Source organism: Diceros bicornis, chromosome 26 (genome assembly GCF_020826845.1).
Source record: "Diceros bicornis minor isolate mBicDic1 chromosome 26, mDicBic1.mat.cur, whole genome shotgun sequence".
Lineage (NCBI taxonomy): Eukaryota > Metazoa > Chordata > Mammalia > Perissodactyla > Rhinocerotidae > Diceros > Diceros bicornis.
The window spans coordinates 33,544,463-33,571,313 of NC_080765.1; positions in this window are offsets into that span (position 1 = coordinate 33,544,463).

The window sequence follows — 26,851 nt, forward strand, 5'->3', positions numbered from 1 at the left end:
TTCAAAATTACTTATTAAAATTAAAAGGTAAAATACAAATTATTAGTAAGAATTAACAATTTAAATAGTCAAATATTTAAAAAAATTAAATAAAATTGAAATATAATTTTTGAAATTTTAATTAGATCTTATTACACTTTTATTTAAAAAGTATTCATAATTCTAGTTTTCTATGTCCATTTATTGTGGGTCCTATGTCCATTCAGTTGTCAATGTCAATAACCAGTATTGTGGGTCCTATGTTATGCCCAGACTTCTGCATACACAAAATCAAGAGTAATATGAATTGTTTAATACTACAGCACTTTCCTCAGGCACAGTATGCAACTATTGCAAATGGCATACTGATTCCTGCAAAGGTCCAGAGCCACAAATTGGAACACAAAGAGAAGCAAGAATTAGGCAGTCAGCAGCACTATGGGGAAATGGTACGATGCTAGGCAAGAATCTGTTGCATTCACTCTATCTGAGACGGGGTATTTGACAAGCGGGTTAATTTGTCCTCTCTCTTACCTAAGCGCTCCTGCCACTGGGATCATTCTGGAACTGCAGCAGTGCCCACCTCCGCCTTTGGCATTGGCATCACACACAAACCCCCAAGGCATTTGGATGCAGTTGTCTTCTGTTTTGAGGACAGAGGTCAAGATCTGGGAGAAGTGTTTCTCTGGGGCCTGAATGGTGCTACTCACGAGAGTGGATGTTTTGGGTGGTCCTTCAGATGGGTGCGGGTGAAGAGGAGTTTGAGGAAGAGCTTCAGGGCCGAAACAGTTGGACAGCATCTTGGAGTGCATAAAGCCTCTCCTTTTGATGCTAGTGGGAACTCCTCTCCATATTTCTTATCTGGGCTGTATTTTCTCACTTCTGATCGGACTGTTCTATGAATAATCCTAAGAGCTGAGACTCTTAAGGGGCAAAGAGTGGTAGGCTTTCCCGTTTTATTTAAGGATGCAAGTATTATTTTCCTATAATGGTCGGTTTTGGTTTTGCGGACCAAAAGCATTTCCACTGATACATATTCTCAAATATTCTTATCCACAGATAAAAAATGGGGCAAATCCTGTAGTGTTTGGACTAAAAAAGTCAACAAACCACCCAACCTCACTTGATCAATTTTATTTGAGCTATTAGCAGAGAATATGTTGCACTAGAGACTACTTACATCAAGTAATAACTGAATGTTAAGCAAACAGATCATCAATTATTAAAATGTAGCTGCTGTTAATGTAATCTTTTACATTTCAGTAACACCAGCCCTTGGAGGGAAATGTAAAGCTAGCTAAAGGCATCTGATGTGCAAACTAAGAATACAACCACGTTCCCTTTGCTAAAATTCTTGGAAGATCTATCTGTAAATTTTCCATTTAGGAGTGGGTGTTGTGATTGGGATAGAGAGGTGTAAAATCCAGTTCGATGTAGAAATATCTGATCAAGATGCTAGAACAAGCAGTATTTTGAGGGCTTGGGGCTCTTGCAAAGCCAAAATTTACCTTTAATACAAGATCCAGGTAATTTTCTTTACTGGCCAAACTCAGGACAACTTCTTTGTGTGAACACATTTTCTTTTATTCATTTTTTGGAATATAGATATACATTCACGTGGTTAAAAAACTAAAAAGTAAAAAAAAAAAATTACAGTGAAAACTCTTTCTCCCATCCCTGTATCTACCGACACGGCCAGAGTTTTAAGTATCTGTCCAGAGTTCTTTGCATATATCAGTGAAGGCTAATTTCAGCACTTATTTCACACATTTTTGTACCTTGGGTTTTTTGTTTTTGTTTCTTCTTTGCTGATATACCCTGGAGATCCACCATACCATATCAGCACATAGAGAGCTACCTCATTCTTTATTTCCAAACATGGAGCACCCCATTATATATATATCCCATACTTTATTGAACCAGTCTACTCTAGGTGGACATTGGGTTGTTTCCAACCATTTGGTAGGCTAAACGCACTGCAATGAATAACCTTATATATGCAGGATTTTACATATATTTAGGATAAATTTCCAGAAGCGGAATTGCTGGGTCAGATTGTATACACATTTGTGATTCTGATAGGTATTGCCAAGTTGTCCTCCATGGGGGCGGTAGCCCTTGGTGCTCCCATGAGCAATGAGTGAGAGTGTCTGTTTCCCCAAGGACTGCTGGAGAGGAGACTATCCCAGTCAGCTTCAACTTTGTAGGAGAGAATAGCACTCTTTTACACCTTAACTCCCTATCGCTCTGCAACCTTTCACTCCTTGCCTCTCGCTTGCTGTGAGATTGTAGCCAAATTATTTAAGCACTTGTGTCGTAGTTTCTTCATCTGTAAAATGGGTCTGTAAGAGTACCTACAGCCTACGGTAGTTGGGAGAGTTCCATGAGCTAATGCATACAAAGCACGAAGCACAGTTCAGACACAGTAAGTGCTTAAAAATGCTACCTGTGATTTCGTGGGCCAAATAAACAAGGCCACTTAGAGATTGTTCCCTCTCGGCCTCTATTAGGCCACAGCGTGTTAACATCTGTGTCATAAAATTACAAAGGCACTGAACATTTCTCAGAGGAAGAGGAGTCTTGGTTCTAGGTAAATGACCGTGAGCTCCCGCTGTTGGGTATAACTGGAGAAGAGGAAACGCGATTGCCAGAGGAAAAGGGAGTTGATGGGGATAGTGCAGCAGGAGCAGACATTCTGCAATGGTTTGCAAATATTTTCTCTTGGTTGGTGGCTTGTCTTTTCGTTTTGTTGATGGTTTCCTTTGCTGTGTGGGAGGTTTTTAGTCTGATGTAGTCCATTTGTTTATTTTTTCTTTTGTTTCCCTTGCCTGAGGAGACATGATATTCAAAACGATGCTGCTAAGATGGATGTCAAAGAGCGTACTGCCTGTGTTTTCTTCTAGGAGTTTTATGGTTTCAGGTCTTACAGTCAAGTCTTTAATCCATCTTGAGTTAATTTTTGTGTATGGTGTAAGACAATGGTCTACTTATATTTTCAAATCATATATCTGATAAGGAGTTAATTTCCAAAATATATAAAGAATTCATATAACTCAACAACAGAAAAGTGAACAACCTGACCAAAAAATGGGCAGAGGGTATGAACAGTTTTCCAGAGAAGGTATACAAATGGCCAACAGGCACATGAAAAGATGTTCAACAGCACTTAGTTATTAGGGAAATGCAAATCAAAACTACAATGAGATATCACGTCACATCTGTCAGAATGGCTATAATTAACAAGACAAGAAATAACAAGTGTTGGAGAGGATGTGGAGAAAAGGGAACTCTTGTACACTGCTGGTGGGAGTGCAAACTGGTGCAGCCACTATGGAAAACAGTATGGAGATTTCTCAAAAAATTAAAAACAGAAATACCATATGACCCAGCTATTCCGCTACTGGGTATTTATCCAAAGAGCATTAAATCAATAATTCAAAAAGATATATGCACCCCTATGTTCATTGCAGCATTATTCGCAATGGCTAAGATGTGGAAGTAACCTAAGCGCCCATCAATGGATGAATGGATAAAGAAGATGTTGTATATATGTATGTGTGTGTATATATGTATGTATGCGTGTGTACACACACACACACACACACACACATACAATGGAATACTACTCAGCCATGAAAAAGACAAAATTGTGCCATTTTCTACAACATGGATGGAACTTGAGGGTGTTATGCTAAGTGGAATAAGTCAGACAGAGACAGACAAATACTCTATGATTTCACTCATATTTGGAAGATAAACAAACAAACACATAGATACGGGAACAGATTGGTGATTACCAGAGGAGAAGGAGATGGGGGGAGGGTGAAAGGGATAAAGGGGCACATGTGTACAGTGGCAAATGGAAACTAGACTTTTGGTGGTGAACATGATGCAGTCTACGCAGAAGCTGAAATATAATGATGTACACCTGAAATTTACATAATGTTATAAACCAAGATCACCTCAATAAAAAAAAATTTTTGCAATGAGCCTTGGAGAGGGACAGCAAACCCCTGTCTCCAGGAGGAGGTTCTGAACTGTGTGTGACAGGTGCCGAGTGCCCCGGGGCACTGTCTGGCCTGGAGTTTTACCAGCACAGCCAAGGTTCTAGAATCCTGAGTATTGGGAAGGAGGTGGAGAAAGAGCTACTCCCTTGGACCACGTGGAGTTGGCAGCATGGCTTTCTAGTTGAAGGCTCTTTCTCTGGAGTCAGACAGCCCTGAGTTCAAATCCTGGCACTACCACTTGCTTGTGGAGTGACCTAGGGTGCCTTCCTATTTCTGATGCTCACTTTCCTCATCTATCATCTGAGGACGCACAGTAGAGGCATTCCCAGACTGATTGTGTGCTCTCAGGGAGGCTGTGAGGATTACACGATGTAATAGTTCCAAAGCATGGACCACCATGCCTGGCAGGTATTCAGCACTTGATAAACGTCAGCAAGTGTTAAGGACATCAATGAACAGGGCTTCACAAGCTCCGTGTCTCTGGCACACAAGAGGGACCCTGAGGGGCTGTACATGAGCAAATTCAAGTCATAAAATCAGAAGAGGCCCATTTGGATGGATGCATGGTTATAGAGACGAAAAAATGCCTCTTAGCACGCATGTTATTTGTAACAAAGCAAAACAAATTTGTAAGCGTCTAATTGCAGATGCAGAGGAGGGAGATGCTGAAAAATTTCCTGTAGTCTTGAGGCAGCAAATGGAAAATGAGTTGTGTAGTACTGATTGCTGCTAATTTAAGACGTATAAAAATCACTGATAATCTCTTTAGTGTTCTCTGCTTTTTTATGTCATTTACTAAAAGTAAAATAGTCATACTTTTCTGTACATTATCTTTGTCCCTTCATCTCATTTCCATGTTAAGGACATATGTTCTTTAAACACTTCTGCTTATTTTTGTCAACTCACCACTCTTTGTAAGAACTTAATCCTTGTGCTGGGAATCATCAGCTGTGTGACTCTCCTTGTCTGGAAGGCCCCAGTCTGTCTGCTATGCCCGGCAAGCTCCTTCTCCAGCCACCACCTTCTTTGTGAAGTATTTCCCAGTATCACCGGCCATAGATGGCCCTTGCTTCTTTGATTCCATGGGACTTCTCTTAATGTTTCTTTTATAGCATTTTTCACATTGGGCCCTAGTTCTTTGCATACACATCTGTCTGTCACTTTACACTGGGAAATCTTTGAGTCAATGATTGCGTCCCTCCCTCCCTTTCTTCCTTCCAAGTTTGTCAAACGTGTATTAAGTGTCAGGCCCTATGATAGCATCTGTGGGTACAGAAACGAATTAGATACAATCCCCGGTCTGCAGGGGAGATCTCAGCACAGTGTGGGAGCAATTAAAGAACTAGGCACTGAGCTAACGCCTTACACACGTTTTCTCATTTCATCCTCTAAAAGACCCCAGATTTACCGATGATTATTCCCATTTTACTGTTGAAAAGCCTGAGCCAGAGGAGAAATATAACTTGCCAAAGAACATAGGGCTAGCAAGTGGCCACAAATCGGTGCCAAGGTGAAGGTCAGGAGACCCCCTGGGGGAGGCAATGCTCAGCAACATCATGGCCGTGAGAAGGATTTGGCCAGGTGAAGGAGTGTGGGAAAGGAATTCCAGGCGGAGGGATCAGGCTGTGCAAAGGCTTGGGGGTAAGAGAGCATTGCTGTTTGGGGAACTTCGAGAGTCTTAGTCATCTCTACATCCCCAATATTTGCACAGAGCATGGCACATAATAGATGCTTACTAAGTATTTGTTGTAAGAATGCATTCCTGCTGCTGAAGTCCCCAGGACTGGTAGTTCAATTCTGGGTTTGAGTTCATGACATTCCTCAGGGTCCTTTTAGTAAGTTCCCGCTTTTGCTGAGGTCCTGGGGATGCACGGACCACAGTCCCATCTTGGCAGAGCGTGTCCCCAAATTGTTTCCATTCAACCCCCTCACCCCCAGCACCTGAAACACAGTGCAGAGGCTTCATCCTCTACCTCCATCCTTTAGATATCCAGGTAGTGTGTCTACATTAAGGTTAGTCAGATTGAGCAAAGCTTTGAGCATAGATGGGCAATTTCTGGGTGGACAGCTGGTGGGGGTCCCTTGACTGAGGCCATTTACAGGCCACACAGCTCTGCGGTACTCGAAAACTGCCCCTTCAGATGGGAGTGTGGGCACAAGAAACATGAATCTCAGGGAGGCTGCTTATGGTCTGGCCATACTTCCTACCTCTTCAATCTCTTTCTCATCCTCTCTCCTCCCTGTAGCCCTGGGGAATATCTGTCTAGTCTAAATGGGGGTAAAGTAGATGGAGAATCTGTTCCTTTCCCCTTGCCTTTGCTCAAGCCACTCTGTCAAAGACAGGAATGTTCTTTCTTTTATAGCATAGCAGCTAAGAGTAAGGACTCTAGCACCAGAATGCTTAGGGTTCACATTTTGGCTCTGCCACTTACCAGCTTTGTGACTTTGGGCAAGATGTTAGTCTCTGTACCTCAGTTTCCCCACCTATAAAATGGGGTTAATAACAATACCTATTTCATAGGACTTCGGCAAGAATTTACAGGAATCAAAACATTTAAAGCACTTGGGACAGTACTTGGCATGTTATAGGTGCAACGTACGTGACGATGATGATGATGAAGATGCCAATGACAGCGACAGTGATGATGATTAAAATTACTCTACACAAACCTTCTCTTCTCTTCTGGTTCCTTCGTACTAAATGTTAATGGCCCAAAACCCTAACCAAATGGAAATTAGTTCGCCTTTTCCTTGAACACCAAGCGAGCTTAGACTTTAAGTTTATAATTTCAGGTTTAAGCTGTCTAGGGCAATAAACAAAGGGAAAAAAACCAAAACCATTACATTTCACATTAAAATAGTAGGACTGTTCACGTAAATGTTATACCCAAAGTTGTTCGAGTTGATATGTTACTCAAAATGGGAAGAAACCTAATCTAGTCCATTTACTGACATTATGAAGGGTAAACTGAGGCTCAGAGAAAGGAACTGACCAATGTATGGTCACATGGATATGGAGCTGGACCTAGAATGCATGTCTCCTGATCCCTGTTCATGCTCCTTGCAGTGCCCCACAGCCAAGTGAAGAAATACAGCCGTTCTTTGAAGCTTCTCTGATTTCTTCTATGACAGCAGTCAACAAACATTTTTTGTGAAGAGCCTGATAATAAATATTTTAGGCTTTGTGGTCTGTATGTCTCTGTCACAACTACTCAGCCCAGCCATTGCAGTGCAAAAGCAGCTGTAGACAGTATGCAAATGAATGGACGTGACTGTGTTTCAATAAAACTTTATTTATTAAAAAAAAAGTCATGGCAGAAATTTGACCTGTGGGCCATGATTTGCAGATCCCTGCTCTGTGGCATGCCCAGCTGGTGTTCAAGGGTGATACCAGGGCAATAAATGCTTCTCTACATGAAATAGAGGCTGTTAGTCAAACGCTAAATGGGAAGAAATGGGAAGAGGAAAGAGCTGTGGTGTGAAGTAATAAGAAGGATAATTAGGCAAAAACCAGTTTTACGTTTCCATCTACCTCTGTTTCCTTTTATTTCCAATTTTTTTAAAAGAAGGGAAAATAGAGATGGCAATTTTTCTACATTAACAAATGAGATTAAAGGAGAGATTCAGTAAAATGATGTTGGTTACCACCAACACCTGGTACAGGTGTTGCCAGGAATACCTGGCATTCCTGGTACAACTTGCCGGAAACTCCAAATAAAAGGGCAAATTTTATGTCTGTATGACCCCAGTAATTTTAATCTATAACATGAGAATTATCCACTTAGCTCCCAGAGATTAGCTTGCTTTATTAAGATATCAAAAGATAAGCAGAAAAAGAGAAAGTGTGTTTGGTGATGCTTTGCTTTAGTTTGAGGACATCAGTCCACCGTTAATTAGGGCAAAACTTAGAGGCCACAGGCAGGTTAGCAAAGCAAGGTTTAATCATTATCAGACAAGTGTACAGTTAAGAAAATGCCACAAAGCGTTCTTTCTGTGAGGTGCAGAGTTACCTGCAACTTTGAAATGATTTGCGATGGGAGATTGTATTAATTATCCATTGACGCACAATAATTACACCCAAATTTAGCAGCTTAAAACAAGAGACACTTATCATCTTGAAGTTTCCATGATCATCTGGACACGGCTTAGCTGCCTTCTCTGCTTCAGGGTCTCTCATGAGCTGTAACCAAGGTGTCAGCCAGGCTGGGGTTTCAGCTGAAGGTTCAACTGGGGAAGGATCCACTTCCCAGCTCCCATGGTTGTTGGCGGGATTCAGTTCCTTGAGGGTCGTTGGACTGAGGGCTTCAGTTCTTAGCTGGCTGTTGGCTGGAGGCCGCCATCAGTTCTTTGCCGTGTGGGCATCTCCAGTACGGCAGCTTGCTTCATCAAAGCATGTGAACCAAGATGGCAACAGAGAGTCTGCTAGCAAGATGGAAGTCACGATCTCATGTAACCTAATTATGGAAGTGACATCCCACTGCCTTTGCCATATCCTGTTGATTAGAAGTAAGTCACAGGTCTTGCCCACACCAAAAGGGAGAGGATTACACGAGGACATGAAGACCAAGAGGTGGGGATGATTGGGGGACATTTTAGAGTCTACCTGTTACAGGGAGGAAGTGACAGTGATGTCAGCCTGTCATGAGAGCAAGACCTTCCATGTGGCGACATTCTCTGAAGCCACATTTACTCTGAAGGATGAGTGGTTGTTGATGACTCTCAGGGGCAGAGAAGGTGCGTGTACATACCGCACATTTTCCATCTCTAACTAGAAACTCTGTCTGGTTTCTGGGAAATTTGAACTGTGGGGAGACCATTCAGCCTCATTAAATCTAAGTGCTGGATAAGACAGGAGCCGTGTAACAGGACTCTTTTAATGGCAAGCGATAGGAAATCTAACCCAGGTGGTTTAAGATAAGACAGAATTTATTGGCTTACATAACCTTCACATCCAAGAGTAAATCTCGGTTCAGGGCTTAAGGCAATATATTTTGTTTGTTTATTTTATTTTTTTGAGTAGGGTTATTGATGTATAATTATGCATGGCAAAATCCACCGTTTTTAGTGTACAATCCAGTGGCTTTTGACAAACACGTCCAGTCATGTAACCACCATCACAATAAGGATAGGACATTTTCATCTCCCCCCTTCCCCAACTTTCCCTCTTATCCCTTTGTAATCAACTCTTCCTGTCACCCTCAGCTCCTGGCAGCCACTAATCTCTTTTCAGTATCTAGAGTTTACCTTTTTCAGAATATCATTTAAGTGGAATCATACAGTATGTCGCCTTTTGAGTCTGGCTTCTTTGACTCAGCATAATGCCTTTGAAATGCACGCATATATCTGTAGATCATTCCCTTTTATTACAGAGTAGTAGTTCATTGTATAGATGTACAACACTTTGTTTACCCACTAGCCGATTGAAGGAAATTTGACTTGTTACCATTTTTTGGCAACTACAATAAAACTACCATAAATATTTGTGCATAGGCTTTTTGTGAATCTAAGTTTTCAGATAAATACCTATCAGTGGAATTGCTGGGTCATACAGTAAATCTATGTGTAACTTCATAAGATACTGTCAAGTCATCTTCCAAAATGGCTGTACCATTTTGCATACTCATCAGCAGTGAATGAGCATCCCAACTGCTCTCTATATGCACTAGTACTTGGTATCATCATTTTAAAATTTTAGCTGTTCTAATAGGTGTGCAGTGGTATCTCAAGGTGGTTTTAATTTGCATTTTCCTAATAACTAATGATGCTGATCATCTTTTCATGTGTTTATTTGCCATCTGCATAAGCTCTTTGGTGAAATATTTGTGCATATCTTTTGCCCATTTAAAAAACTGTATTCTTACCTATTTTGAGGATAAACACCATTCTTAGAATTCTTATAGATCAAGTCTGAGTGTGCAGAAACAATAACAATAACTATATAATGGTGCTTATTTTTAAAAATCTAAAATATGTAAAAGAATATAGAACCCCAGAGGTAATAAAATAAGATAACATCATATAAAAATATATTGTTGTTTTATTATTATTGAATTTTCAGAGTTATTTATATATTCTGGATGCAAATCCTTTACCAGAAATGTGTTTTGCAAATAGTTTATCCCAGTCTGTTTGCATTTTCATTATCTTAACAGAGTCTTTAAAGTTGTAAAAAGTTAATAAATTCTATCTGGGAGTAATTAAATTTATCTGGGTGTTCTAGGTGGGTTTTGCAGATAGGAACTCTGAAATGGATTTTAAAATGTTTTTAAAATATGTAAGTGAAATATAACACATTTAAATAAAATTGCGCATGCCGTAAGTGTAGAGCTCAATATATTATGACAATGTGAATGCACACGATAAACCAGCACCCCAAAAGCACCATTGTGGCCCCTTCCCTCCAAAAGTAATTTCTATGCTGAGTTCTAACCAGGAGATCAGTTTTTAACACTTTTAAAATAACATTAATGGAATCAAGCAATGTGAGATTCATCCGTGTAATTGCATGTCGCTGTAGTTAGCTAATTTTCATTGCTGTATAGTATTCCATCATATGAATATACCACCATTTATTTATTAATTTAATTGTTGTTGGACATTCGTGGTTATTTCCAATTTTGACCACTAAAAACAGTGTTGCTATGATCATTTCGTACTTGATTTTTGGTTCACATGTGTAGACAGTTCTGATGGGCATATACTCGGGAGGGAAATTGCTGGAACATAGAATAAGCATATGTTCAAACTTACTAGATTCTGCTAAACAATTTTCTAAAGTGCTTCTACAAATTTAAACGCCCAGCTGCAGTGTATGGGAATTCCAGTTTCTCTACATTGTCAGCAACAGTTGATATTGTTAGTCTTTTTAATTTTAGCCACTCTAGTGGTATGTAGTGGTATCTCTTAATAATTTTATTGCACATTTACCCAGAAATTAATGATGTTGAGCATCTTTTCATCTGTCTATTGGTCATTAGATGTCTTTTTTTGATGAAGTGCCTATTTAAGTCTCTTGTCCATTTTTCTATAGCATTATATTTTTTGGTATTGATTTTTAGAAATTCTTTTATACTCTGGATATGAGTCCCTTTCAATTATACGTGTTGTGACTATCTTCTCCCCCTCTGACTCTTGCCTGATTTTCACTCTTGTAATGGTGTCTTTTTACACACGGATGTTCTTAATTTTAATAAAGTCCAATTTATCAACCTTTTCCTTTATGGTTAGTGCTTTCTGTGGCCTAAGAAATCTTTTCCTACCCGAAAATAATGAAGATACACTCCTACGTGATCTTCTAGAAGCTTGTTATTTTACCTTTTACATTTAGATCTACAAACCATTTGGGATTTATTTTTATGTATGGTGTGAGGTAGGGGTCAAGTTTTGTGTTTTTTCCACGTGAATATCCAATTGACCTAGCACAATTTATTGAAAAAACTTATTTCCTCACTTTTCTGCCATTTTGTCATAAAACAAGTTTTTTTAGATGTATGGGTCTGTTTCTGGATTCAATTCCCTTCCACTTGTTTGTGTATTTTCATGCCAACATCACTCTCTTAATTTCTATCATTATAATCTTTTTTTTTTTTCCTCCCCAAAGCCCCAGTGCATGGTTGTATATCCTGGTTGTAAGTCCTTCTAGTTTTTCTATGTGCGCCGCCACCACAGCATGGCTACTGACAGATGGGTGGTGTGGTTCTGTGACTGGGAAACAAACTTGGGGCCGCCAAGGTGGTGAGAGTGCTGAACTTTAACCAGTAGATCATCAGGGCTGGCTCTATAATAATATGGTAGAATATGTCCTTCCACTTTGTTGTTCTTCTATGAGATTGTCTTGGCTAGTCTTTTACATATAAATTTTAGAATCAGTTTCTCAATTTCCATAAAAGCCAACTTGGAATTCAACTGGAACTGTGTTAAAGCTACAGATCAATTTGCAGAGAATTGACGTTATTACACATGGAATCCTCCAATGCATGGCCATCATTTATGCCTTCATTTACTTAGGTGTTTTAAAATTTTTATCAATGACTTTAGAGTTTTCCATGTACCTGTCTGACATCTTTTTCTAGATTTATTCCTAGGTATTTGATTTTTAAAAATATCATTGTAAGTAGACCATTTTTGTTGTATAAATGTTTGCTGGTATATAAAAATACATTTGATGGTTTTATATTTATCTTGGTGGACTGGTTTTGAAAGCTTGTTTTTTCTTGGGAGGTGGGTGGGAGTATGTACCCCAGTGTGCTCTCTGAGCCTCCCAGATGCACTGCACGTGGGCTTCAGTGTTGCTATATTGCACAACTCCAGGGGGCAGTATTCACCTTGTAGTTAGGGAAGACAACATTTACATAGAGTAGCATGCAATTGGTGCATGCTATGCATCATGCAACCTTGACTACCAAGTATATGAAAGGTGGTAGACATTGATAGAATTATCTTTCTCTGGACTGGAAAATGCCTCTCTATAATGACCAGTCTATTCCTCACTAAAAGGAAAGGCTTTTCCTTCCTCCAGCCTGTTGAGGGCTGTTTGAGAAACGGAATAGTACCACCATATGACTGAGCTCTCTCCTCATCTTCTGCATAGGCTAACTTCTCATATTAAGTTTTATAGCCAATTACACTTCTCTTACCTCTGGGATCCAAAGCTAACAAAGTTGATTCTTTTTTCTTTTAAATTTTGGTGAGGAAGATTCACCCTGGGCTAACATGCGTTGCCAATCTTCCTCTTTTTGCTTGAGGAAGATTAGTCCTGAGCTAACATCTCTGCCAATATACCTCTGTTTTGTATGTGGGATGCCGCCACAGCATGGCTTAATGAGCAGTGTGCAGGTCTGTGCCTGGGATCTGAACCTGCGAACCCCAGGCTGCCGAAACAGAGTGCACGAACTTAACCACTATGCCACGGGGCTGGTTCCCAAAGTTGGTTCTTGACTTAGTAGAGAGGAATGGGGAACCAATATTATGAAGCATGGGGAAGTGGGAAGTGATCTGGATAGGGCTGCTGCGTACAGTTGTACAGTTTGTGCACTGCACAAAGGCATCTACTAAAGGGATGAGTTTGGAGGAAGAGGGCTGAAATCCAGTTCTGCTCTGATCATCAAGCCGTGTGCCATGGTGTGGAGCTGCATCCATCCAAGAGGGCACTGTCTCCTAATTCACCTGCCCGGATGGGGCACCTTCTTCCATTTTACTACAAAGGTACCTTACAGGCTAGTGGATGCCCTGGTCTAGACCTTGAAGGCTGATCCATCTCTAAGTTGACCAGCGGTGGCTGCATTTATCAGCTTCTCTTCGCACAGATTAGCAGTGTGGCCAGGCTGCTGACAAAATGTTTTTGGAGAACTCCATGCCCTCTTCTACCCTGTCTGCTTGCCTTTTATTGATTCTTCTCTCCTGCTTTTCTAAGCCCAGGCCAGGAACCCTCCTGTTACTAAAAGCAGTCCCAGTTGCCCATACCTTTCATTTCCTTTGAATTACATTAATTGCCTGACAGCTAAAAAGTGAGCTGGTATTTTCAGATTTCAGCTGCTGGTCGGCAAGAAATATTTACCAGCTCCTGCAGATTTATAGAGATGCCACGGAGATGCCTGGAGACTAACAATCAGAAAATACGGCAGCAAAACAACACTATTTTTCAAGGTTAAATGCTCAGAATGCTAAAAAGAAATCGTCCATAAAGCAAAATAGGGATTCGGAAGCAAGCAGCCTGTACCCTGGACAAAAGAAAGGAGCCTGAGGTTTAAAATAAGATTTCACAGCTTCACAATAATTATGAATTTAATAAGGGAAGCTTTATTTTTAATTTAGTTCCAGTCTGGCAGCCCATCTCCTCCCTCCCGCCCCCTCTCCACGGCGTGGTAACGCTCTTTAATGTGGTCCTGAGGCTGAGGTCACAGTGGGAGCGAGGAAAGGCCCCCAGCCATAAGACTTTCTGATGAAGAAGTATTTAGACAGATAATGTTCCTGCCTCTCTGCAGGCAGATGGGGCTAACTCCCACTGGCTTCGTTCCCTCCTGGCAGTCAGAAATGTCTCTTGCTATGTAGGAAGACAGTAGGTTCTGAAAATTCCAAGACAGGAAGCTTTTTTTTTCCCCCTGATAGGACTCCAGGCTTTGCCTCCTGTTCTCCATGAGCAGAGTAATAAAACTCAGTGGAGGCTGCCATGAATGGTCATAGACCTCTAGGCCAGCAGTCGCTCCGATGCTTACTCACCCCCCAAACAGGGTGATTTAAATGTGGTTAGTAAGGGCCACAGATTTTCCAAAAATGCTTTTCCATAGACTACCTCTTAGTGTGAGCTGTTTTAAGGGCCATACACATTCATTCATTTGTTGTTCATTCATTCATTCATTCGTTCGTTCATTCAACAAATACTTATTGAGGGCCTATTTTTTTGAAATAGGCTCTTTTTTATAGAAGTCAAACCGAATGAATTTAACACAAAGTGAATCAAGTTAAAGTGTACAAATCAGTGGCATAGTACATTCACAATGTTGTGCAACCACCACATCTATCTATTTCCAAGACATTTCATCAGCCTGAAGTAAAAATCCATACCCATTAAATAGTTACTTCCCCCAGCCCCTGGTAACTACCAATCTACCTTCTGCCTCTATGGATATACCTATTCTGGATATTTCCTATAAATGGAATCATACAGTATGAGACCTTTTGTGTCTGGCTTCTTAGGCTTAACATGATATTTTCAAGGTTCATCCACATTGTAATGTGTTATCAATACTTCATTCTTTTTTTATGGCTGAATAATATTCCACTTTATGTATATACCATATTTTGTTTATCCACTCATCTATTGATGGTCACTTGAGTTGTTTCCACCTCTTGGGTGATTGTGAATAGTGCTGCTAGGAAGATTCAGGTACCACTTGCTTGGGTATCTGTTTTCAGTTCTTTGGGGAGTGTAATTTCCCCAGGTCATAGGGTAATTCTACGTTTAGCTTGTTGAGAAATCGCCAAAGTGTTTCCACAGGGCTGCGCCATTTTACGTTCCCATTTCAAGTGCCCTTATACATGCTTGGACACATCAACGAACAAACTGGCCCTTACATTCTGGCAGGGAGAGGTAGACAATAGACCATAAGCATAACGAAGAAATAAATGTGTACAGTGTAGCATGTGATCTGTTCTAGGCAAAAAAGAAAATGTCAATCAGGGTAAGGGGACTGGAGGGGACAATGGGTTCAATTTTAAACAGGATGGTCATGACAGGCTTCATTGAGAAGGGGAGATTGGAACACAGACTTGAAGGAGGTGAGGGAGTGAGTCAAGTGGATAGCTAGGTGAAGAGTGAAACAGTCAGAGGGAATGGTAAGTGCAAAGGCCCTGGGGTACCTGGCTTGTTTGAGGAACAACGAGGAGGCCAGTGTGGCTGGAGCAGAGTGAGCAGGGGCTGGGATGGGGGTAAGAGAAGAGATCAGAAAGGTAATGGATGACAAGATCATGTAGAGACTTAAAGGCCATTTTAAGGACTTTGATTTTGAGCTGAGTGAAATGGGAAGCCATGGGAGGCTTTTGACCATAGGACTAATGTTTAGAAAGGAGGCATTGCAATAATCCAGATGAGACATGGTGGTGGGATCACACAAGAGATATGGAGGAGATGGAGAGAAGTGGTCAGATTCTGGATATAGTTTAAGATAAAGCCGATGCAATTTCTTTGTGAATCAGATGAGGGTTGTGTGTGAGAGACACAGGAGTCAAGAATAACTCTGAAACATTTGGCATTAACCACTGGAAAGAAGAAATTGTCATCACCCACTATGAGACAGGCTGTGGATGGAATGGGGTTTTTGAGAAGATAAGTTTTGGACATGTTGTGTTTGAGACGCTTCATCAACACTGGGTGTCTATTAAACTCTAGTTTTTGGAGTTTGTGTTGGAGGACAGAGCTGGGAGAGAAGGGTTTGAATGACTGGAATTTAGCACGGAGGCTCCGTGGAAGCATATAGCATAGATAGAGGTAATAGCTTGCTCCGCTGTGACAGGGAAAGCCCTTTATCAGGAGTCACAAAGAGATTTCTACAGGAGCCAGTTAGGCCTGATGAAAATAATGAGCGGTAGAGATGGTGGCAAAATGAAGAACATAGGTCCTATCTAAAGGAGACTCAGTTCTAGCTAATTTTTTCCATGTGAGAATCCAGGCTTAGTGTTGTCAGATCTTCAGATTTTTCAAGGAAAACGGAATGTCTGGATTCTTATGTGAAGTCTCCAAAATTTAAAAATAAACTAGCCAACAGCTATATAAGACTTTTTTTCTTGTCACTTGGAGAAATTTGCATATGGACGATATGTTGCATGATATTATGAATTTTGTTATTTTCTTAAAGTGTGATAATGGGATTGTGGCTATATTGGAGAATGTCCATATTATTAAGAAATTCACATTGAAGTATTCCAGAATGAAGTATTCTGTTGTCTGCAACTTATTTTCAAATAGTTCAGAAAAAAATATGCATGTGTGTGTATGTTAGAGATATCAGAATAATAATTATACTATTATTTAAACTCTTCTTTAGATTTGAGAATTTTCCAAATCAGAAGTTAGTGGGGTGGGGAGGGGGGAAGCATAGGCCCACCAAAAATGTCCACAGGCAAGAGCTGACCTCTAGGGTTGCCCAAATAAAATATTTGTTGATCTTATCATCTTTGTTATGGAAATAACCTTTTTATACATCTGCAGTTTCCTCAGGACTGTAGGGGAAATATCTTTTCCAAGGTAGGGGAAATATCTTCTTCCTTGAATAACTTTAGCCTCAAGTGGATAGGAAGAGCTTAGAAGCAAAACAGTGTTTCCTAGTGGTGTATTGTGCTAGACCAAAAGGAGAGTAATTCAGTCACTGCAGATTCCTATAAAATGGTAGGAATGAGATTAATAATACTGGCTCACAGCAAAGACACCATCTTGAATGGTTGCTGTGAAGAATTCGTTAGATGACACAGAAATACAAGACATGCCTTCCTCTATCTCCTGTACCATCCTGCTGTCTGCATAAATGACTCTTGAAATCCGTTGAAAATCTATGATTTAATTACTCAGAGTTTGGGATCCACCTAATCTGTAAACTCTCCTCTAGGTATTTATTTTCAGGACCTGGGACAGTGCTCAGCATCTGACAGTCACTCAGGTTGTGTTGAAAGAAGGAACAAGTGTTTTTTTTTTTTTTAAGAAGATTTAAAGAACTATTTTATTTTGTTTTTTTCATAAGTAACATTCATTTATTCAAGACTTTAAAAATTCATAGGGCTAACTGAGAAGACTTACATGATACTAATAATTCCAGTGCCTGAGGATTTGATTTTTTTATGATCCACCTTAAAGCGTTAACTGCTATACATACATAAACACACACGTGTATATGCATACACACATACACAAGTATACATACATAACACACACACACATGTGCACATATTTGCCAAATGTTTAGTTTTGGCTAAAAACTCTCTACGTTCTAGATATTATGTATATCTGGTCTAACTGTCTACTAGATATTTGGGCCTCGATTTTCTACTTAATCGTCAAACTTAATTTATTCGAAATTGAATACCTCAGCATTTCTGACTATTCTTTTTTGTTGTTTGTTTATTCCAGTAACATTGGTTTATAACATTGTATAAATTTCAGGTGTACACCATTACACTGCTATTTCTGCATAGGTTACATCATGTTCCCCACCACAAGTGTTCATCTACTTGTGTCCATTGCTAGACAAAGGAATCTATTATTTATGGGGAGGGGCTTGTGTGAGATTTCCTGTATGAGTTTGGGAAATGCTGAGAGATTTTATTTTTGGTGTTCAATCTTAGGCTTTTATTTCCACATGGGCTACAGGACCGGTCCCTCTTAAGGAATGTAAAAAAGCAATGTTCAGATTTCAGGTTGCTCATAAATCTGCTTCCTGCGTTATCATTTTTTGTCTGCCTCCTTCTGGTTCTCCCTGGTTCGAAGGAAGCACTTTACCCTAGAAATGATTCACTACTCCTGGGCCACTAAGGGCTTTGAAACCCACACAATACAAGTTCCATTTCAAATCCCCCATTTATAACCATGGGGGAAAGCTGGGTGTTGTCTTGGGGGTTATCAATGATTTCACAAAACTCAACCTTTGTTCCTCATGTGCCCGTTTTTCAAAAACTTACTACTCAAATCTCTGAAAGTCGTTGCCCCCGAGGAAACGTTTATCTTCGGTTTGACTTCTTTTGCACTGTATCCCTTTTCAATTCCTTTCTCGCATAGGATAAACGGCTCTGTGGGGTTTGGAGTGAAGAGTTACATCTTGCAGCATGTTTGTGAGTGTGTGGAAACCCTGCTCCCCTCCCTCATGCCCCTGGGTAGGGAGATGGGGGAATAACCAGTTAAGACAAATGGGTTTGGGTGATGTTATTGGCTGAATTGTGTCCCCCTCTAAATTCCTATGTTGAAGTCCTAAGCCCCAGTACTTCAGAATATGATCTTATTTGGAGATAGGGCTGTTGCAGATGTAATTAGTTAAGATGAGGTCATACTGGAGTACGGTGGGCTCCTAATCCATTATAACTGGTGTCCTTATAAAAATGGAAAATTTGGAAACAGACGTGGACACAGGGAGAACACCGTGTGAAGAGGAAGGCAGAGATCTACAAGCCAAGGAATGCCAAAGACTGCCAACAAAACCTCAGAAGCTAGGAGAGAGGCATGGACACTTCCCCTCACAGCCCTCAGAAGGAACCAGCCCTGCTGGCCCCTTGATCTCAGACTTTCAGCCTCTAGAACTATGGGACAATACATTTCTGTCATTGAAGCCACCCTTCTTGTGTCCCTTTGTTATGGCAGCCAAAGGAAACTAAGGTGCTTAGGACATTCGTCTAAAAGCTCTACGCCAAATACCTGGCATGTAGCAAGCGCCTGATGAGTGGTAGTTATTATTATGGTTATTATCAAAAATTGGCAACATTTCTTGAGTCCAAAAGAGACCTCTGCTACCTTGAACTTTAAAATTTCTCCTTGGACCAAGGTAGCAGAGGTCTCTTTTGAGACAACTTGTGTGTATGTGAAATCGGCCAGTTTTTTAAAATTTATTTTGATTGAGTTAACATTTGTTTATAACACTATATAAATTTCACTTGTACATCATTATATTTCACCCTCTGTATAGACTATATCGTGTTCTTCACCAAAAGACTAGTAAGCATTCGTCAGCGTACACAAGTGCCCCTTCACCCCTTTCATCCTCCCTCACTTCCCTCCTGCTCTGGCAACCACCAAGCTGTTCTCTGTGTCTAGCGTTTGCTTGTTTATCTTCCACAGATGAGTGAAATCAGACGATATTTGGCTTTCTACATCTGACTTATTTTGTTTAGCATAATACCCTCAACATCCATCCATGTCATCACAAATGGCACGATTTCATCTTTTTTTATGGCTGAGTAGTATTCCATTGTATATATATGTATATCCGTACGTATATACACATCTTCTTTATCCATTCATCCATCAATGGGCACTTAGGTTGCTTCTAAGTCTTGGCTATCGTGAATAATGCTGCAATGAGCATAGGGGTGCATATATCTTTTCGAATTACTGTTTTTGTGTTCTTTGGATAAATATTGAGAAGCGGAATGGCTGGATCACATGGTAGTGCTATTTTTAATTTTTTGAGGAACATCTATACTGTTTTCCATAGTGGCTGTATCAATTTACATTCCCACCAGAAGTGTCCAAGCGTTCCCGATTCTCCACATCCTCTCCAACACTACTTCTTGCCACATTAATAATCATTCTGATGGGTGTTAGGTGATATCTCATTGTGATTTTAATTTGCATTTCCCCAATAATTAGTGATGTTGAACATCTTTTCATGTGCTTGTTGGCCATCTATATATCTTCCTTGGAAAAATGTCTGTTCAGATCCTCTGCCCATTTTTTAATTGGGTATTTTGTTTTTTTGTTGTCAAGGTGTATGAGTTCTTTATATATTTTGGATATTAACCCCTTAGTGGATATTGATTTGCAAATATCTTCTCCCAATCAGTAAGTTGTCACCTCATTTTGTTAATGGCTTCCTTTGCTGTGCAGAAGCTTTTTAGTTTGATGTAGTCCCATTTGTTTATTTTTTCTTTTGTTTCCCTTGCCTGAGGAGACATATTCAAAAAGATCCTGCTAAGACCGATGTCAAAGAGCCTACTGCCTATGTTTTCTTCTAGGAGTTTTATGGTTTCAGGTCTTACATATAAGTCTTTCATCCATTTAGAGTTAATTGTTGCATATGGTGTAAGATAATGGTCTACTTTCATTCTTTTGCACGTGGCTGTCCAGTTTTCCCGACACCATTTATTGAAGAGACTTTCCTTTCTCCATTGTGTGTTCTCGGTTCCTTTGTCGAAGATTAGCTGTCCATAAACGTGTCGGTTTATTTCTGCCAAAGCCCACGTTCTTATGAGCCACTGCCTCAGCAGCACCAGGAATCCAGTGCCCTCAGGTATATATTTGAAATAGATTGTGAATGAGATATAGAGAAAACTTGGTTATAGAATCAAATGTAGGCCTGTAAAAAAAAAAAAAAATCAAAACTAAAAACCTGCCATGGATTGACGCCTGAAGCAAAATGAGCATTTTCTCGATGTTTAAATTCAGTGACTGAGATTTGTCTTAATTTTGCAATTGTCTTGAAGCCATTAATCTGCCAGGCATTATGGTGCAGGTGCGTTTTGCCAAGTTGTTCCTCCAAAGCACTTTATTATGATAATAATCACAAACGTGACCTCAGTCCTTTTATTCTATTTATTCTCCATCATTTCCTGAGATAAGCAGTATTTCTGTAGTTCACCAACTTCCTCAATCCTTATTTGTTTAGTGAGAGAATATTAATTAGCAATGCTAAGGAGACTGTGAGCTGCAAATGAAATTTTGATAATGGAATTCCTTAGACTGTCTTTGCTTCCTAAGGCATTCTATATTTCAGTAGTCCAAGTGAATGTAATTATTAACATAAATAATAATAATAATAATAATTAGCACTGTCTCCTGCTTCAGTTGTTATTTATGGAAAATTGCAAAAGCTCTTTTCCATCTATTGGCCTCAGTTAAAATTGGAAAATATATCCTCAGCTTATGTTTTATTTCCCTATCATTTTTGCTTTGATCAACTCATTCTGAGCCTGGCCGTTGAACCCTTATGATGGTTCTTGTTGGACTTTTTGGGAAAAATAACAAAGGTGCTTGTTCCTAGTTGAAAGAGAAGTCTGTTCGATGTGAAAAACCTCCAACTGGCCAACTTTTCTATTCCGTGAGAAGTTGTCTTGGAGCTCTGTTTGTGCCTTGTAAAGCACGTTCTTCTGATGTTTGGTAACTCTCTCTCCCAATCCCTCATATGGACATATTCCCCCAAAAGCAGATCTGCCTTTCCAATCCCTCTGCTGAAAATCCTTGATAGTCTTCCCACTGCCCTCATGATAAAATCCAATTTTCTTATCGTGCCCTAACGTTGTGACTCTAGTTTCCCTGTTCAGCCTTATCCCTCCTCCCTCCATCTTCCCTTTAGTGCAGTCATATTAGATGTCTTTTGATTTTGCGGAGAGACTAAGCCATCTCACCTCCGGCCTTAGCATGCGCTGTGAATGGAACACCACTTCCCCCCTAATTCGGGGGGGGGAGGTCAATTTAGGCACCAAGTCCTCCTAGAAGCTCTCCTGTCTTCACAGATCAAGTGTGGTGCCTGACATGAATTTTAGGGAGGCGTAAGACTGCACACTCGCTCCTTCCTCCAGCACTGTAGGATGGCTCTGAGTGTTCAACATACGTGCAATGGTATGCCTCTGCCCTTCCCCCTCTTGGCTTATTGGCTTAGAACAAAGGTCGACAAACTATAGTTGCAACAGAGACTGTGTAGCCTGTAAAGCCTGAAGTATTAACTATCTGGAATTTTACAGAAGTTTGCTGAACCCTGACTTAGAACATCTGTGTTAAGCAATGTAGCCTGCAGGCCTTGAAGCCAGTTATAACCCTTCTTTAAACAAGGGTGGGGTGAGTATAGCAAAAAGAAAATTATTTTCCTTAACCTTGCATATAAACTGCTGGGAATTTAGGATGTTTGAGGTCAACCTGTGGTTCTGAGGGGTCTATTTTGAATACAAAAAGGTCAGACTAGGTCTTGTATGAAAAGTGGTCCAGAAAATTGGGTAACAGAGGAGTGACATCAGCAACATGGCTGAATAAGGTGTCCCTCATTGTATCCCCTCCAACATCGTATCTCCCTTTATCCACCCATGGACAAAGTTCCTTTGTGGGAGCTGAGGGACCCAGCACTATACGCCAAGGGAAACAGGAGGAATCTCGTCCACTCATGCATTGGGTAACAGGCATGCAGACAGACCTCAGTCTTGGCTGTGGACCTGGCAGTGACCATGAACTGGCTCCAGCTCCTCTCAGCCATGGTTTGGGAGCCTCTGGAGAACACTGACTCAGACAATCACCCACAGATGAGAGAGCCTTTGTGGAAGTCCAGGTTTCCAACAAAGAAGTTCTAGCACAATGTTGGAGCAAAAAAAAAAAGTGTGTTTGGACACATTGGAGAGGGCAAGAGGAACAGTTTGACTTTGTCCACGTCAGCCCTTCCCCTAAGGTGGCACAGTTCAGTGCCAAACGAGACCTTCTTGGCCTGTGATTTCTCCTGTGGAGTAAAGTGAGAGTGTGTGAGTAAGTGCCTGGCTTTCCCAGGACATTGCCAAGGAAACCCAATTCTCTTTCTCCCCATCCAGAGTACTGAGTTGTGAGCTGCATGACTTGGGGTGGGAAGATGCTGGGAGAGCAGCAGATAGGACTCTCAGAGGGCATTAAAGAGATGAAGATCCTACCAACCATGTTGTGGACTCCATCAAGGAGTCCACTCATGAGCTTCTGGGAATGTCTCATCCTTGGATTACCCCAAATGGCAAATGGGTACCCCAGCAGTCTGCACACCTCACCCACACCCACCTCAACACCTTGTGCTTGGCTTTCCACGTGCACTCCCAATGGTGGTGAGAATGAGCATGCTGATGGCTAATGAACACGCAGAGAAAGCCAGCTAGAATCTGCAGGCCAGGGAGAGACCACAAACTTGAGCTTTTGCTCCACCTTTGGAAAGCAAAAGACCTCCCACCCAGTCTGGTGCTTTGCAGGGTGGAGAGAAGGCATATAAGCTTAAGAATTCTGCCAAAGGAGGGAGCAAGAAGCATGGAGCAGTTGTATCTGGAGCATGTCTGAGAAAGCCTCAGAATCCCTAGCAGGGATGATGAAGGTATTTCTCTCTGGAAGTCAGTCAGTAAATACTAGAGGTGACTGCTACTGCAAATGTGAAGATAGCAATGCAAGACTTCAAGAAACATGAAAAATCTGGGAAACATGACGCCACCAAAGGATCACAATAATCTTCCAGTAGCTGACTCCAAAGATCTGGAGATCTGTAATTCACCTGATAAAGAATTCAAATAGCTCTTTTAAGGAAGCTCAGTTAGCTACAAGAAAACACAGAAAGATAATTCAATGAAATCAGGGAAACAATACATGAACAAAATGAGAAGCTTAACAGAGATAGAAATCATAAACACAATTAAACAGAAATTCTGGAGCTGAAGAATACAATGAATGAAATGAAAAATACAATACAGAGCATCAACATCAGAATAGATGAAGCAGAAGAAAGAATCTGTGAACTAGAAGACAGGAACTTTGAAATTATCCAGTCAAGGAGAACAAAGAAAAAAGAATGAAAAACAGTGAAGAAAGCCTACTGATCTATGGGATATCATCCAAAAAAGCAAACTGTGAATTATCAGAATTCCAGAAGGAGAAGAGAGAGAAGGGGGCAGAAAGTTTAAAGAAATACTGGCTGAGAACTTTTCAAATCTGGGGAGAGATTTGAATATACAGGTTCATAAAGCTCATAGGTCATCAAACAAACTCAACTTAAAGAGATTTTCTCTAAGACATCTAATAAAACTGTTAAAAATCAAAGACAATCTTAAAAACAGCAAGAGAAAAGAAGCTTGTAGCTAAAAGGGAATGCCTTTTAAGGCTGATAAGGCTATCAGCAGATTTCTCAGCAGAAACCTTACAGGCCAGGATACAGTGGGCTGCTATATTCAAAGTACTTAAAGAAAAAACTACCGACCAAGAATACTCTATCAGGCAAAGTTGTCCTTCAGCTTTTGACAAACAAAAGCTGAGGGAATTCACCACCACCAGACTTACCTTACAAGAAATGCTGAAAGGAATCCTGAAGCTGAAATGAAAAGACACTAATTAGTAACATGAAAATATATAATACACTGGTAAATTTAAGTGTGTAGTCAAATTCAAAATACTCTGAATACAAAATGGAAAGGCAACCTATGGAATGGGAGAAAATATTTGCAAACCATCCATCTGATAAGGTGTTAATATCCAAAATATATATGAAACTCATACAACTCAAGCAAAAAAACCAAACGATGTGATTAAAAAATGGGCCGAGTATGTGAATAGACATTTTGCAAAGAAGATATACAAATGGCCAATAGGTACATGAAAAGATGCTCAACATCACTAATCATCATGGAAATGCAAACCAAAACCACAATGGGATATCACCTCACACCTGTTAGGATGGCTACCATCAAAAGGACAAGAGGTAAGTGTTGGCGAGGCTGTGGAGAAAAGGGAACCCTTGTGCTGTTGGTGGGAATGTAAGTTGGTAAAGCCATTATGGAAAACAGTATGGATGTTCCCCCTAAAATTAAAAATAGAACTACCATATGATCCAGCAATCCTACCTGTGGGTATACGTCCAAAGCAAAGAAAATCAGGATCTTGAAGGGATATCTGCACTCCCATGTTCATTGCAGCATTATTTACAATAGCCAAGAGATGGAAACAACCTCAGTGTCCATCTATAGATAAATGGATAACAAAGACGTGGTACACATATGCAATGGAATACTATTCAGCCACAAAAAGAAGGACATCCTGCTGTTTGTAACAAGTTGGATAAAACTTGAGGGCATTATGCCAAGTGAAATAAGTCAGACAGAGAAAGACAAATACTGTACGATATCACTTATATGTGGAATGTAAAAAAGCCAAACTCGTAGAAACAGAGAATAGAATAGTGGTTGCCAAGGGCTGGGGGTGGGGGGTGGGGGAAATAGGTGAAGATGGTCAAAGGGTACAAACTTCCAGTTATAAGATGAATAAATTCTGGGGGTGTAGTGTACAGCATGGTGATTATAGTTAACAATACTGTAGTATATATTTGAAAGTTGCTAAGAGAGTAGATCTTAAATGTTCTCACCACAAAAATGAAATGGTAACTAACCCTACTGTGGTCATCATTTTGCAACATAAGCATATCAAATCATCACATTGTGTACCTTAAACTTACGTAATGTTATATGTCAATTATATCTCAATAAAACTGGAAAAAAAATGACATTCAGAAAGACTTTTAAAAATTGGGTAACAGCAGACTCTGGAGTTAGAATTTTGTGGGACAAGTCACTTAACCTCTCTGGGCCCCCGTTTTCTCAAATGTTAAACAGAGATTATAACATTCCTCTCCTAGTAGGACGGTAGTGAGAATTAAATGAAGAAAATACTCTGGAAGTGCTTAAAACGGTGCCTGGCATAAATTATTATTAGTTCTTATTATGTGAGCGTCAGAAACCTCCTACGACAAATGAAGAAAATGGATAGATGAGCTAACTTACCTCATGCCTTAGGATAAAACACTATACACCCCTCTCCTATCACATGCAGTTACAGTTCTGGGTCATGAGAGGGGAAAGGGGAACGAGGCTTTGCAGGTTATTGTAATTTGGGAGCTTCTAAAATATTTGGGGAAATCTTCTGAGATAGAGTTTGATGGGACATTGCCTAAACCCCATGGAACAGGGGGAATTTCATAACTTTGCCTAAGATTCTCCAGGATCCAACCATCATTTTTAGAGTTGGAGAGACAGGCGAGGCCTGGAGTGGTCCTGGGAGAGGAGTTTAGACTTTATTCCTAGTGTGATGGAAAGCCAGTGGAGAGTTCTCAGCGGAGGAGTGACATGATCATCTTAACTGGTTGCTATTGGAAAAGACGGTTCTGCTCTTTGACCCTTGGCTTTGTAAAGTGGTTTTCAAGACTCGGCAACCACTTGTATTGTTATATTAAGGTGGATTTGACAGCGGCCAACCTGGTAATGGATGTTCTGTTTCAGGTGCTGTAAATAGGGCCATACATCAAACCCGTTGACTTCTACTTCTGAGACCCCAAAAGTAGCAAAACCCTAACCCTCAGCATCCCCACATTAGGTTGGCCAGACACCATTTATTGGGGTTACAGGCAACGGAGCAGCTGTCTGAATTCTGCCTAAATTCTCTTCTACAAGCAGTGGGCCCCGGGGACTCCTTGCTTCTGCTAACATTTCAGAACCAGGAAGAACTTACTGGGGATAAGGGATGCACCGGACTTCTTGGCAACTGCAGCCCGGTTCTTGTTCTGATTGAATGAGGGTTGGAGGAGAAGGGTAAGGAGGCGGATCTGTGGGTAGTCCTCTCTCATTCCCCCCACCCCCACATGGGTATCTAGAGCCATTCATTTTCCTGGCCTTGGAGGGAAGGAAGGAAACTAACATCTATTGAGCAGCAACTCAGGGCTGGTTAGTTATTGTCAGGAGTTATTGAATGTCATTCATTCATTCATTCATTCATTTTTCAAGATATATTCACTGAGTGGTTTCATATGCCAAACACTGATTTGGGCCCTGGGATAGGCAGTGAACAAAACTAACTCTCTAACTCCCTTGGAACTGACCTTCTGGCAAGGATGATAGATATTAAACAAATAAATCTAAACCAG